At 44.0% G+C, this 15,175-nt stretch overlaps 2 long non-coding RNA genes across 5 annotated transcripts in view; one reads left to right on the forward strand and one right to left on the reverse strand.

Moving 5' to 3' along the window:
- Nucleotides 1-15,175, forward strand: part of LOC110405872 — a 219,041-nt gene that overhangs the window by 194,467 nt on the left and 9,399 nt on the right. The window contains exons 9-10 of the long non-coding RNA XR_002443160.1: nucleotides 12,296-12,407; nucleotides 13,804-13,995. This is a non-coding gene — a long non-coding RNA (uncharacterized LOC110405872). The remainder of the gene's footprint in view (nucleotides 1-12,295; nucleotides 12,408-13,803; nucleotides 13,996-15,175) is intronic.
- Nucleotides 7,849-15,175, reverse strand: part of LOC110405871 — a 162,510-nt gene continuing 155,183 nt past the window's right edge. For 2 of the 4 annotated variants that reach the window (XR_002443142.1, XR_002443158.1), the window contains exons 12-13: nucleotides 13,004-13,058; nucleotides 7,849-11,601 (exon numbers count right to left, since the gene is read on the reverse strand). This is a non-coding gene — a long non-coding RNA (uncharacterized LOC110405871). The remainder of the gene's footprint in view (nucleotides 11,602-13,003; nucleotides 13,059-15,175) is intronic. The other 2 variants (XR_002443150.1, XR_002443159.1) reach the window with 1 other exon arrangement.

Raw genomic sequence — 15,175 nt, forward strand, 5'->3', positions numbered from 1 at the left:
GTTTCCCATGATGTGTGCTAAGAGGTGTATCTTTATTTGTTTCTGTGATTAACATCTACTGCAGAGATTAGCAGAATTAGCTGCCAAGTCAGTTTGTGAAGAGTTCACAAGGTGGAAACTTCCTTTTGGTTGTCCCGTGAGTGTTGGTGCCTCTCTGGACAAAAGGGTGACACTTATTTTCCCTCGGAACATCACCACAATTCAGAGCCCCATCTGAAAAACTGAGCATGGTTCTGGGGAACAGAAAATTGGCCCAATGGTGGCACGACCCGACCCTGTAACCGCTGCTGCTCAGGTGGGTTCTGCTGGTGCCATGGGAAGCAGTTATCTGTCAGCCACAATTGCCTTTTTCACCATCTTTTTGTGTGTGAGTTGCTGAAAAGCAAACCTTTCCCACAACTAATTGTATTTGCTAATTACCTGTGAAAAAGCAATTATCTCCAGGTGATGCAATTCTTTGGGAAGGCTTTTTTTAATTGGTAGAGAGAGAAGGAATCTCTTCTATAGAGGTTGTTTTCAGAAAAAGCTTCTCAACTATTGTACCTGATGTATCACGTTAGACACATCAGATTGGGTTGCATCAGCAATGTTGCGTTACGTTACATCACCGAGGTAATGTGCTGTGACAGATTTGCAATGCAATGTGTCAGCTGGAAAATAGGGAAAGATGTGATTTCCCAAACAAAACGCTCCTTAAGCTTTATGGCATTTTCCCCTCCTCCAAGTAAAGAAATGGCTGTTTAGGTGTTGGGGTATTTCTTAAAAGATTCCATTATGTGCAGAAGAATTTGAAGCTCTTTTGTTGTTGCTGTTTCCTCTCTCAACGGATAATTACCTGATCTGGAAAGAAACATATCTTTGCTCCTTATATTTCCATTACCATTTTACAATTAATCTGTTTCCCCAAACATTCAGCGCACTAGGAAGGCAGTTTCTAGGAGGAGGAATTCAGCTGATGCAGTGAGGCATTTTGGCACAAGATTTGGCTGTGGTCCTGCTGGGATGCCAGATAGAGCAGGGGAGGAGGGAATGGATGCAGCCTTGGAGGTAGAGAAGACAGAGCAGCAGAGATGAAGGAGGTACACTTAAAAGTGTTACGCTCCTCAGGATAGTGGGAGTTATGAAACCCAAGTGAAAACAAAAATCCAAATAGTTTGAGCACCTCTTCACCCTCTTCATTGTCAGAAATAAAGGGTAGTATCAGATTGCTTCCTTTTTTTTTTTTCTTTTAAATCATCCCTCGTTATGAGCTACTCAAAGTTGTCCAGTGTGAACTTCCTCTCAGTCGTGCGTTAAGCTTCAGTAAAACCAAACCAATATACAGAGAGTTTCTGAACAGGGAAGTGCTATGTGGTAATGGCGAAGATATCGTCACCAAGCTGTGGAGGTTAACAACCCCAAATTGCTTTGATATTTGCACATACTCAGATACAAAGGATTGATATGTTTGCTCTCATTTTAGTGAGCTCTTGTGATTCAGTACATTTGGCACTTCAGGGTTCAGAATAGTCACTTGTTTCCTACAGAGCAATGCCCTCAACTGTGTTACTATTTGGTTGCTCGTTATGGTTCCATTTCCTTCGTTCTTTCTATTGCTGTGCAAATACGCTGTCGTTTCACAGTAACTTGCCTAATGCTTCTTTGTTTGGCATTCTTTGTTGGGAGGATCGGGGTCCTGGTGCACTCAGAAAGAAATCAGCTAAGTACATCGCTAATAGCATTGCTGTTTAAACAGCTTGGATCACTGCAAGTAAAATTAAAAATGTTGGTTATGTACCTATGGATGCCTTTCATTTTCAGCTCAATAGTTTTCTTACAAAAGGGCAGCAGTTATGTGGGAAACGTTTACTTTCTGTTTTTGCTTACTTTGATTTAGCACTTAAGGACAATACCGAGGTTTTACAGCCTGTCCTGAGTGAGGCGAAGTGCATAATCGCTGTGCCCTGGGAGCAGCCTGGGAAATGAATTATGGGTTGGCAATTGCTAATCTTTCCCTGCCAACCTCCACTTCTGCTTGCTCTAAGCAGGTATTAAGACCACTAAGAATAAAGGTATTAAAAAGGTATTGAGGTGCCTAAAATTCAAACATGCTTACAACATTTCTTTCAGAAATAAGCAAAGTAGGCCTCTCATGTTCCTTGAAAATAAGAGCTGTGTGTCAGTTCACCTTCAAACCCCTGCAAAAAGTGTTATGTGCCTTACTGTACCCGTCACCTACTCCAGCCATGCTGCTAACCCAGACCCCATTCCTTCAGCCCACCCCCGGCTCCATACCATCCATGTCCTGGCAGCATGGAGCCATCCCCCACCTCGCACTGATGTCTGGGTGTAGGTTCCCATGTGAGAGCCAGGTCCCCAGATGTCTGTGCAGTCTGACATGAAACGCATCCTGAAGTCTCTCTGCTCTACCAGCTGCGTGGGAAGCCCTCTGAGACGAGCCCAGAACTGGATGCTTCCAGTTTGGCAGCCAGTGTGCTCATGTAAACCATGCTCTAAGTGAAGGGGCAGTCTTGGTGCTTCTGCCACTTGTTTCCATCAAAAGATTGACGTTCCATCTCCCATGTTAGGTACATTGTTAAGATCAATAAAAAAGCAGTGCAATCTTTAAGCCAACTATTAACCCTGCTCTCTATATACAAGCTGGTATTAGCTGCCACTAACCCTTATTCTGCATTCAGAACCCCTACTCTTAAGCCTTTTCTTCAAACCTGTTATTAAGTCTGCCTCTCATGTCTAAACCTGGTGCAGTAGTGCAATTAATTGCTTTACTTAACATGCAAGGTTATAAGTGATCTCCATGATTCCACTGACATTAAAGAAATAAATGGAGCTAAAGTGATTCTCATTACAAGGCGATCTTTACGCAGTCTTTGGTCGGTGGGACCGGCAGCAGGTGAGTACTGCAGAATTAACGTTAAGAGTTATAACTGCCATTGCTACACAGCAGCCGTATGCGGAAGAATCAGCACAAGTGTTGTGCTTCATTTTATACTTTGAAAGAACTCCTCAGCCGCGCAGTCAGCACCTCCTTTTGTGCTCTTTGTTGCCTTCTGGTTATAAACACAGTGTCTGCTTTTCCTGTAGTGTACTGGGAAGTAGAGAAGTTCCAACAACCGCTCGCAGTGAGCAAGAGGTTCTTTTCCTACTGCAATGGGAAGAGTACGTCAGTTGTTTAGTTCCTGGGTCTCAGCCTTTTCTGGTGATGAATTCAGAGGAACATGTGTGGATGTTTTGTCAGATCAAACCAGGCTTGTCCCATGATGAGACTGAGAGAAGTCCTGCGGTGGCTTGGGAGCAGAAGTAGGGAACTTGGTGGTACGTGTTGGTGAGCGCCTGGTGCGGAAGCATCCCTGCCTGCCCAGCAAGGCATGGCTCTGTGAAAGCAAAGCAGGAAAACAGGGAAGGCAGGTAATTCTGTTCTTTGCTCAGTGAGTGGTAACATTTCACATGATTTTTAGAAAAGACCTGTAGTGATCCAGAAAAGCAGGTGACTAACAAACAAGTAAGGTTTCTACAAGAGCTATAGGGTGAAGGTAATGCTCACTTCTGGCTAGATTTATAGAAGCACTGCACTTCAGGAAGGTGGTGTTCTTTTGCAGCTATGCAATAGGCACACAGGAAAGCAGCAAAAGACTCCAGCAGACAGAATAGCTGCTGACGAAGCTGCAAGAAACCACCTTTAGAGAAGCAAGACTGAGACGAGCAAAGAAAGATCCCTAGGTGGGGAAAAGAGGATGAAGAGATTAGAGAAAATGGAAAGTGTCCACCAGGGTTGGAAATATCAATGTGAAGAACTGAGCACAACAGTGCTCCCTCCTTGGAGAGGTTGCTGGAGATTTGCATTGCTAATTTGCTTGCTTGAAAGTTCTCCTAGGCTTCTAGGGAGAAGAGGCAGATGTATTCTCGCAGGGCAAGGCAATAAGTATTTGTGTAATTTTACCTCTGTGTCCTGAGCTGTGGAGGCACTGGGGGTGAAGCCTCAGGGCTCCTGAACAGAAAACACTGAAACTTAACATTCATCAAAGAGAGCTCGTTTCCAACCATTGTATCCTTGTTAAGTAGCACATCAGTAGGAGGGCAAAATAACAGTGGCTCTAGGCCTGGAGAAGCTTTTGCATTGCTGCTACCCCAATTATTTCCTTTTTCACACGTGCTCAGCAATCTCTTGCCTCGGTAATTACAGCACTGAACACTGCAGCTATTAGATACAGTCGCTAGACTTTTAACAAGCCATCATTACTTGCACTTGGAGTCTTACAATTTAACAACAACGTCTTTGAGAGCGGTGTAACTTATTTCTCCTTTACAGTAACTGCACAGACTTGTGCATGGACGTGCACGTCTAAAAGCTGGTTGCAGCCGTGGGCTTCGGTAAGGAGCAGTGAAGAAGCCAGTAATAAAGCTGTAGAATTATGGTCCTGATTCATATATTCTGGCTAACAGTTATTAGTAATGTCTCAATATTGGGAAGAGAATTGCCAAATTAGAAAGCAAGTAAATATCTGCAGCCCTTGAGGTCTTGTGTTGGTGTCAGAACAGCGATGTATCATCTGTTTGGAAACTCAGAGAAATAGGGAAGGCAGGCAGACAGGATCTGCCTTCTCCCAGTGCCTCCTCTTTCTGGCAGTTTCTTTCCTATACTCTTTGCTTTCGAAATACCACTGAATGCTAAAAGAGGTGGTGTTGTGTACAGCCAGGCAAGCAGGAGCACTGTGGGCCCGGTGACCTGATCAGCCCGCAGGTTTCTGTGCTAACCCCAGGTGGGCAGGCAGAGCAGGCATTTAAAAACTCATCCATCTCTTGTCTTTGAATTTGCATAATTAAAAGTGAATTGCTTGCTGTATTTTAATATATGCACTGAAAATGCATGAAAAGCTGAAGAATTACAGCAATCCAGTAATTCATGTCATGTTCCATTCAGAATTACAGCTTTCCAGTGCCAGCTCAAACACCGAGGAATCCCTGCCACCACAAAGCTATAATTGCTGAATTAATAACAGCGGGTTTTGGAGAGTGACTGCACAGACTCTCTGACCCAGGTAATAGAAACACTCATGTTAAAGTGAAGTTGATACATTTGACTTAATCTGTGTAATATCAGTCTCTAGTAGTGAAGATGATTGCTTTTCCATCCCATGAGAAAGCTGTGGCGAGGTAGCACCCTTCAGATTTAGCTTGAGCTACCTGTGTTTGTTAGCCACCGGGAACTAGAAATTAAATTTTCAGGGATCAGTCAGATTGTATTTCCTTCTGCCAGGGGATCTGAACCCCAGTCTGCCTGCCTAGAACTTCTGGGAGGTGGAGTTCCCATCCAGCTGCAGAGGGGTGGAGAACAGGATGTCGAGGGAGACGGTGAAAGGCTTCGCTAACACTTCATTACTCCAGAATGTATTAACAACTGAAAAAACAATCCCTCCCCCTCGCTTCCAACTCAGGAACAAATTCTGCAGCTGGTGCTTTGCAAAATACCGTGCCTCATGGCCCCCACAGCTATGACACTCCTCAGAATTGGGATAAGGGGATGCTCTTTAAGCATGATAACAGGAAGTTGACCAAAATGACTTGATCTGAATGAGAAGTTACACGTTTCTTTATTTGTTTATTTTTAAAAAAAGAGTTTCCCTAGGTATTAGAAGGAACTGGTAATCCATTTACTATGACTTCCTCAGGTTTGGTCCTTGAGTGGGACCTCTGCTACTCTACATTTATTTCAGTAGGATTTGTGATTCTTGGTAACCTTTTTGGCTGACTCAAGTCATTAGGGACAAATTGCCCATGTCAAAGGATCTGATTGTATCATGGAATTGATGCAGTACACAGCTACTCAGGTTGCAAAGCTCAGCTGCAGCAAAAGCCCAAGTGTATGACCATTGAGATGCTGGACTTCTCAGCTCAGGGCAACATCGCGTGCTGGGAATCTTAGCAACAGCCTCCCCGAAGTTGTATATACATTGTGGATAAAAAGAATTGGCAGTTTTCAGGGCTGGCAATCTGGTTCTTTTTGTAAGAATTACCATCATTAATTAAAATCTCTCTCTCTCTTTTTTTCTGTCTAATTATTTCAGCTCTAATTCTCTTGCAGGTTCATAAATAGTAACATCCCTTTGTCCTGGAAAAAGTTCATTTCTTCTTTTCTTTCTCTTTGTCATTGCCCTCATTCTCTGTCCTCTCATGGCTTAAGGTAATTAAACTTCCAAAGCCTGATCACCTTTCTGAAATATTTAAACATGATCAAAGAGATGTTCATGTTTCTTTTGCCCACAAAGCTCCATGGGAGTTTTGAATGCAAAAGCTTTTTCCTTTCTGCAAATGACTGCAGAAGAGGAGCTGGGTCTGCTGAGGGATTGTTTCTTTCCAGCCTGGTTCACTATTGCCCAGACCTCGTGCTACCAAGTTATGGTTCAGTGAGCAAATATTTCAAGCCTTGTGACTTGTAGGCACAGGAAAGGTATTTAACCTCATTGTTGTAATTGCTTCTTTGCCATTTAACACTGAGGTTCCAACATGTTCCTTGGTATGTTGATAGTTCTCTGAGTTGAACTGTTGCACCCAGCAGATATCTGCAGAGTATCCACATGCAAGGTGCTCTCTGCAGTTTCTACATGCATAACTGCATACTTGCAATGTAGCTTGGGCTAATGCACGGTGGGGAGGAAAATCTTCTCAAAGGGGGACTTGTAGAGCGCCATTACCCAGAAGGGCTGAGTAAAGGACCTAGGTATTTGGAAAAGAAATATGGATAAAACTGTGGTGTCAAGGCAGAAGGAGATCCCTATTTCGGCAACTTGAATTTGTAGAGGTCTTCCTAAGCTGACAGCAAGACAATCTTCTTGGTTTTTTTTTTTTTTAACTTTGCTATGAAATCTGCTTTTCCTGCGCAGTTACTTAGCTTGCTGCCTGATGTTTTCTTGAAATTTCCTTTATTAAGTGTCAAGCTTTTGTACCAGAAAATATCAAACACAGCTAAAGGTCAAAGTAAATCATGAATGAAATTACGGAAACTGATGTACAGTGGAGGATAAAACAGAATGTCAGGTGGCAGTTTACATAATCGCTGTCCCCAGAGCAGAGGCCAACCATGCCCACCCAGAGAAGCCCTGTGCCCACGCTGCCGAGACCTGCTCGTACCCCTCTATTCACATCAGGTTGGGAATAAGACTGAGATCCATGCCACGGGTACCAGCTATCTCTGGAGGTCTCTCTTTAACTGCAGCTTGGCTGACACCAGGGAAGAAGAAATTTTTTCTTTGTTCTTACTTTTTCTTACTTCTTGGCTTGGATGATGAGGGCAGACAAGTTCAAAATCTCCTGCCTGCTGCGAGCAGGGAAGTGCCTTCTTTGGCAGATCTGTCCTGATGCAGCACTACGTGCTGCTCTTTGGGTTCTTGCCTTGGTTCAGTGTGCAAAGTCTTTCTGGTTTCCAAAGTCCACCAATGGACTTTCAGCCAAAGCTTGCCGCAAGTCTCCAATAACACAACTTACAATGGCTGTTGGGCCATGAAACAGAGATGTCTGACAAACCAACTGAACTTGGCTTAGGAGCACATTCGTTCCATGAGCCAGGGAGACAAATATGGCCTTTTCAGTGTGTCTTGTGTGACCTTTTTGTTTTGGTGTGGGTTAAATGCAGAACTTGTTTGTCTAGTTACCAGGGTTTTTATTTCATAACATTTGTAGGAATGTGAATACTTCTACTATGCATAGATATATACATATTCAGAGGCTTTGTGATCATACAAAATTTAAGCAAGAATAAAAGTAATCTTTTTTTTTTTCCTGGATTTTGCTGCTCATGTCTAAAAATAGTGGCAAAATTGGAGAGCAGGAAAAACGCACGTCTGCAGATCACAAGCAGGAAAGTAGATATTTTGCAATACTTTGATGGTAGCAAGAATGTTGTCTCCTTTCCAATGTCATTTTTTTTTTTAAAGCTCAGTAGGCAGCAAAATGAAATGTTTTACGGTTTTATCAAGTGCAGCAAAGTCACCACTATTATACTTGCAATTTCATGACCTGGTAAACAGAAACCTTTGTGCATAAGGGTCTGAGTGTCAGCGGTGTAGAAAACTGATGATTACGCTGCCTTGTGAAATAGGAGCTCCTTCATAGGAAACGGGTGCTACCTGAAGCAGCATCACCTGATATTTGCCCTTGCGGAGCGTGCCCCTGAGGCCAACGTTTATAGTGAGATTGAGAATGAGGAAAACCGCTGGGACAGTAAAACTGGTGATATATTTCCATATTTCAGCTTGGGCTATATGGAATATGTAGTGACACTTCAAGCGCGGTGCTTTTCACCGAGCTTTCGTGGTGGGTATATTAAGCCGCCTGCAGGTCCTAGGGACCTAGTTGAGGTGAACTGATTAAAACAGTCAGAGATAGGCGAGAAAGCTGGTGGTAGGAGGAGAGCACCGCGGCTGAGGGTTTGCATGGGAACAGGGGGTGGCCGCTGTCTGCCGCTCTTGCTGTGTCTTTGCTGAATGTGTTACTGGTGCTAGCGCGTTTGCTTTCGAGCAGTCATTAGAACATTTAATTTGCAGCAGCTGTAATTTATATTTGTAATTTCGTCTGAGATCAATAAAAGAAACCGAAGAGATTTATAGCCCTAGTTTCAACTAAGATAAATGGAAACGGGCTCTGTTTCCCTGAAAAGCTGTATTTAAACTGCATTTTAAAAGAACAAAATGAATTAGATGGGATATTTGCATGCAAGTATGGATAAACAACCCGTAGCGTCTGGAAGAAATACTGGGAAGCATGAACATGGTCAGTGCGTTCTCCTCCGAAATACAAATAAACTCTTGGGAAACCTTATTTTAGAGCAGGGTCTGATGGCAGACCAGTAACCATTTCAAAATGTTTCTTAACAGCAGCGCCTGATAAACAGCCTTGAGACATGTTGTATTAATAGTTTATTAAAAAAAAATTGTAGCTGCCTGCTTTAAATACCGTCAGCATCAGTCTGAGGGTGGAAAGGCAAACCCCGGAAGCGAGGCCCTTGGTTCTCTCACAGCAGTCCCGGAGCCTGCATTGCTGAATGTGTTAACGATTTCCAAAAGCTCTGCAGTCACTGGAGAGATCTGTGTCCCAGCACCCCCTCCCACACGGGCAGGTCATGCCTCTCCCACCAGTACTGTGCTGTGGGACTGCACCGGGCAGCGCAGCCATAGCAGCCAGGCCTTGGTGCAGCTTCAGGACGAGTTCTGGGCGATGCCTGATGCAGCCCGCCTGGCGCAGCACTCGTTTGATCTGTGTCTCTTCCAGCTGCCTTCTGCCAATAGTCTGCTGGTGTCATTGTGTAAGGGAACGTGCTGCTTGCCCCTGCAATGTAGCCAGGCTTATTATTTCTGCTGTTTCGGATAAAGCTCCAGTTCCTACTGTTTTCTGATCACATGAAAATGGTGTTATAGCGGAAAAAAAAAGATCGTTTGTGCTCAGAGGCATGGGGGGAAAGTTATAATAAGACCTTCACCCACTCCCAGTGGGGGAGTTGCTTTTTGGATGAGTTGTTCAATGTTACGGTGTTCTGACCTGGAGTTCCACCAGCTGCTGTGCACTGTCAGGGTTCTGTTCAACTCCGGGTCCATCTCCTGAGCTCCTGCAGGGTCTGGATTTGCTGTGTTCATGGGCCCACGCAAATGTGGATGGCGTGTGCTGTGGTGGGAGAAAGGGAAAGGGGTGCCTGGTCCAGCCTGTGCACAGCTTGTGCCCTTCTGTCTTTTTGGGTGGATGGGTGTCCAGCTGACACCTCTATTCTACACACATTTTCTCCTGTGAGGAGCAATCCAGGATGAAAAGTGCTGAAGTGCTGTTGTAATCGGCGTTATTCTTAGATTGCTAAAGGAAAGGGAAAACAACAACAACAACAACAACAACAACAACAACAACAAAAAAAAGGGAGAAAAATCCCTATTTCCCGCTTTGACAGAAAGCTTTCTGTTGCACACTTCTTGTCAATTCTCATTGAAGGAAAGCAAGAGTATAACCCAACCTGTCTGGGTGTGCATGCTGCATTTTAGGAGGAGGATTTGTCTTAGAAGGCTGACTGTCAGAGGCACTTATCTCAGACTTGAAATAGAAGCACAGCGTGGCTGGGTTGGAAGGCAGCCCCCAGCCCCCCCCCACCCATGGGCTGGCTGCCCCCCAGCTCCGGCTGCCCAGGGCCCATCTGTGGCCTCGGTACCTCCAGGGATGGGGCACCACAGCTCTGCAAGCAGTGCCAGCACCTCACATGGCTCATACCTGAACTGCAACAAATTTCTACATGGGTCGTGAGACTGTAAACCCAGTAAATATAAATACTATTAAAACTGCTATTAATAATAATTGCATATGCGTTAAGACAACTACTAGATGTACCAATGAAGGATTCTGGCGTGAGGGCCAGTAGAGAGAGAGAAGTCTGTGGATGAAGACTTCTTCCTTCTTCCAAGGACCTTCTCTCCCAAATGGATGACGCAGAACTGAACATGTCAATAAAAATTTTAGAGGCAAGAAAACATGCTCAGCATCACATAATGACTTTAGCAGAAGAACAGAGCAGTAACCTGTCATCCTGACCCCGTGCTATGCTCAAAGCATTACCCTGTTCATGCAGACAGAGCTATGGCAATGCTGAAGCCACAGGCACTCTGTTTATTGCGTGCAGTCAGCTCAGCTTGTCACTTCACCTGCTCTTTCTATTACCCTGTGTTTTCCTTAGAAGCTTCTAACAAAAGGTTCGAGTGAAAGATGTCTTGAAAACGAACAGCTATTTGTGAGTCAGTGCATGATATTGGATTTCACCTGGTGCGGTTTTTGGAAGGGAGAGATTGAAAAGGAACAGCAGATAGCACAGCCGGGTTTAATGACCGGTGGGTTGGTCCAAGGGCTCGCAGGGACCCCGTAATGGCCACATGTCCCGTTGTCAGGCTGCACCACTCGGTCTTCAGGCTTGCAGGGCTGCAGCCCACGTGCAGACAAAATTGTCTGTTCTTGTGTCATCGCTAATGAAACCTGGGGAGCAGATTTGCTTCCAGAACTTTGCATTCGTATATCCCTGGTATCTGTCCTCTTCTGAGGAGCAAATGCTGTGTGGGAGTGCAGGGAGGGATGGCCAATGTTTTAAACTGCAATAAGAGAAGGTTTGCTTCTGCCGAGGGTATTCTGCCAGAGCCACCAAAGCGCCTCTGCTGCATTCCACCTCCAATTGTCAGGGTGGGTGTTGACAAAGACCACCCCCAAACTCAGTTCTCCCTTAAGCCGCGCTGGATCTTTCTAACCATTTCCAGGGCTTTCTGCAGTGGGTGAGCACATGTGGAACTGAGCTTTGGAGAGCACCGCCTCGATTTGTTGCACAGCCGCAATCCCGCTGCCATGCACCTTGCGTGGGGATGTGGGGCACGGCACGGGCATCTGCCTTCTGGCACGGGTCCCTGCGGTGGGCAGCTGAAAGGAGGGGATGGCTGAGACGGGTGCCGTTCTGCTGACATTTCAAGTCACTAAATAATAGGCAGTAGTGTGGAGCTGCTCCGGGGAGGAGGCTGCCCGTGGTTGCTCCTGTGCGTCCCGCTGTGAGTCACCGTGAGTGCAGTACCGAGGAAAAAGCGCTGAGATAATAACCTTGAAAAGTCAGAACAGAGAAGGGGGAAAAGAAATGAATTATACACTGAAAAAAGCAAACCTGTCTCACCCTGAAAGCATTCTGTAAATGAACTGCAGCGCTCACAAGCTCTATGCCTTTATCAAAGCCACCTTCTCCTAAGGGGAGGATGTCTGTACTGAGATTTAAGGGCTTACACATTGTGCCCTGAAGCCCTAGCCAGTGGCTGGAGTGCTGCCAGTTTGCACCAGGCAAGACCCAGGCTAGCAAAATGTTTTTCAGTGTTATGGTTGCAATTATAAGGACCAGCACTTTGCACTGCCTCGGTGCCATGATTTCCATTCTCTAAACATGCGGGCCTCTGGGGCTGTGAGCATTCACATCTCTTCAAGCATGTTTTACCTTTCCAAGAGCCACAGACAGTGCTGTGGTGTGTGGGAATTTTGTGGTGATTGCTAACTCCTGGGTTTTCTTTTCTTGGACATAAACATACATTGTGTTATTAAGAAGGACCCTTCCAGTTGCTGCTCTGATTTATATTCCCTTCTAAACTGTTGCATGCATTTATTGATTGTTAAAGGCTGGCAGCCCTGGAGACCTATGCTTTTTATTTATCTATAGTGTGAAATTCCTCTCTCTGCAGAGGGGATGCTGAAGGCACTAATGGTCAGTGACACTTGCACACAGAAATATTCTTTTTCCTCTATTTTCTAGTGGGAATAATTTTGCAATGTGGAGGACTCCTAAAATGGAAGCTGATTTGGAGAACTTGTCTGACAGAGGCAATGGCACTTCAGTTTGAGGACCTGGACCAGCCCGAATGAAGGTGAGAAGAATACTGTAGTTGTCCTATGTGGGATTCTTCCTTTTTATGCTCTTTGTTCTAAGGCTGATCTTTGCAGGGCAGTCTTGAGAACTGGGCTTTGTAATCTGAGGTGATCGGAGGGATCTACTGTGTCAGTAGATCCCAGATGATAGTGCCATTGGGACAGGCTCAGAGCAGCTTAAGATGGGAGCGCTGGGGTTACAAATGTCTCCGTGCTGTGCATCATCACTATCCCCACCATCAGAGTGTAGGGCTCGAATATGAAATACTTTTTATACATTTTGATTAATCTCAGTCAGTTTAAAATTATCTAATATGCATTAGCTTGAGCTCCTTTAGCATTCTGCTCTCCTCAGCTCTGTATGGTTAACTAACAGGAGGACCTGGCATGGTCCAGAGAGAACTCACACCTCCTGTCCTCAAGTCAGTAGTGTTGGTGACCCTATTATTATTTCCAGGGGTGCAAAGGAGGAGGGAGATGTTGTAATAGCAGAATACTTCTGGCGTCTTGGTTTTAAGTGTGGTCCCAGCACAGGCAGTATCACTTGCAAAATACCTCCTAAGGGCAGAATTCATAGAAGATACAAAGTACATACCAACAGCCTATTAAAAGCTCATATATGAAAGGTACTTTCATTTCCTCATTTGCTTCTGTTAAAAAAAAAAAAGAAAAAAAGAAAAAAAGGTGACGCTATGGTGAAAAAATGATCTTTTGAAAAACCTGATGATTAACTTTCACTTGGACATTCATTTAAGCACCCTTTAAGCAGCCAGCTTCCTCCAGCCCCGCTCTTCTCTGAATCCCCGAGAGCTGGGAGCCCCCATTTGATCTGGGGGGAGGTGGTAGCTTTGGCCAGCCGTTTATTTTGCTATAGAGCTCTACAAGAATGGCTACAGGGCATCTACTCAAGGAATGTGAAAAGCAGATTTATTTTAATTACATCAATTTGTGTTCATTAAAAAAAAACCCTCAATAACTAACCCTGGTATTGAATTGTTTTCTATCTCTTCCTAATGCACTCAGACAATGTTTATTTAACTTAATTGACAGTAAGGGAGAATTTATAGGATGGTAATTCATGCTTTTAGTGAAAGAAAAAAATCCCTAACAACACAGAGCTATATTATTTGCTGTAGAAGTGAAGTAGGAAAATTCATCAGAGCAAAGTGTATAGTTAATAGTTTCTCTCATCAGGGTCTTTTCATGGGGTTTCTTTTGTAATTACCCTAGGGCATTTAAAGCTGCCTCTTGTGAGAACTTACCAAATGACTTTGAAATTATCCAAATGATAGAGGAGAATTTTTAGCAGTGTAACCTGTTCGCTGCTTTCTCTCTTTGATATCACTTGTGGTGGAGTGACATTTCCATCCAAAATCTCTCTCTCTCTCTGAATAGTGAGCATTTCCTGGATCTCAGCCTTCAGCCTTTCCACACTCGGGTCTATGGAATATAAAGTCTTTAAATCTGAAAGAACCTGAACTCGATCTGGCCTGTTTCTGTTAAATATTGCCAACATACGAGATACTTCTTTGGAGTCTCTGCTTTCACAGAGTGTGCAGCATACAGTTAAACCTGAAACGGTTAAAGGTGGGTTTCATCTTTACTGGGACTATGTATGCAACCACACCAAGGTCATGGCAGCTTGGGGACATTTTTTGAGGAGCAGAAAGTGTTTCTGTGGGGCAGTGGATTTCCTTAAAGAGAGAAATGGGATCTGGCCCCATCCTATGCACTCCTGGGGAAACAATCTGTGTTTAACCTCAGGTTTGTAGGCAACTGCTCCGTTGCAAGCTGGGTGTAATGCAACTGAGATGACAGTATATTTTCTTGTGCTATAATAAAGGAAAATGTGATGCTAAGAAGGAGTTTGTTTGACCAGACGATCACCCTTCAGTACAGCAATCAAAAGCTCTAATGGACTTTGGCCTTAATGTGTGAAGTTCTTCCAGTGCTGTGTTTAGTATCAGGTCCCAGTAACTCCCAGGAACGTGTAAGTAGAAACGACAACAGCTATCACAGAATTTCATTGGTATCTAGAGGTAGAACCAGGTTTTAGAGGTTTAAAGAGTGCAATTACCATATTAATATCTCTGCACGTGGAACAGGAAGATTAATTTTTGTCAGTCTATTTTTGTGGTTTTTCACAGGTTGGAAGAGATATGCAAAAAGCTGGCAACAATATGCTAGAAATAAATTAAGTGCTACTGATGGCTAATTAAAGGAGCACAACTAGATAGCAGAATTATAGGGGGGAAAAAACCACAACAAAATCTGTTTTATTATAAAATCCTGCTGTACTTTTGATTAGGCTTCCAAAAAGGAAGAAAAGAATTTTTGACATTGTCTGCTCTTGTTTCTGAATGAAGCCTATTCTAAGCAAGACTCTGTCTCAGAAGTTCAGAGAATAGGAAAAAATATATATCTTTTCTTCCCCTTTAGGCTATAGTTATTGTTGTAAAACCTGTGAGTGTATTTATTGCTACCTGTCAATTGCTGTATTATGATAAATGAATAGAGTGTGGTCTATAGCTTAATTTCCAGCTCATTCACTGCTTTCTGACAAGGCTTTTAGAGTTGATCCAACAGAAAAAGAACTCAATTTATAAACAGAGTGGATACGTGACTACTTCATTGAGATCCAGTTTAAGAAAACAGGTAGAAGCTGTACCTGGCAAATCTGTCAGAGAGCTGGGCACTGGATCCTTCCTTCCTTCCTTCCTTCCTTCCTTCCTTCCTTCCTTCCTTCCTTCCTTCCTTCCTTCCTTCC

Source organism: Numida meleagris, chromosome 13, assembly GCF_002078875.1.
Source record: "Numida meleagris isolate 19003 breed g44 Domestic line chromosome 13, NumMel1.0, whole genome shotgun sequence".
NCBI lineage: Eukaryota > Metazoa > Chordata > Aves > Galliformes > Numididae > Numida > Numida meleagris.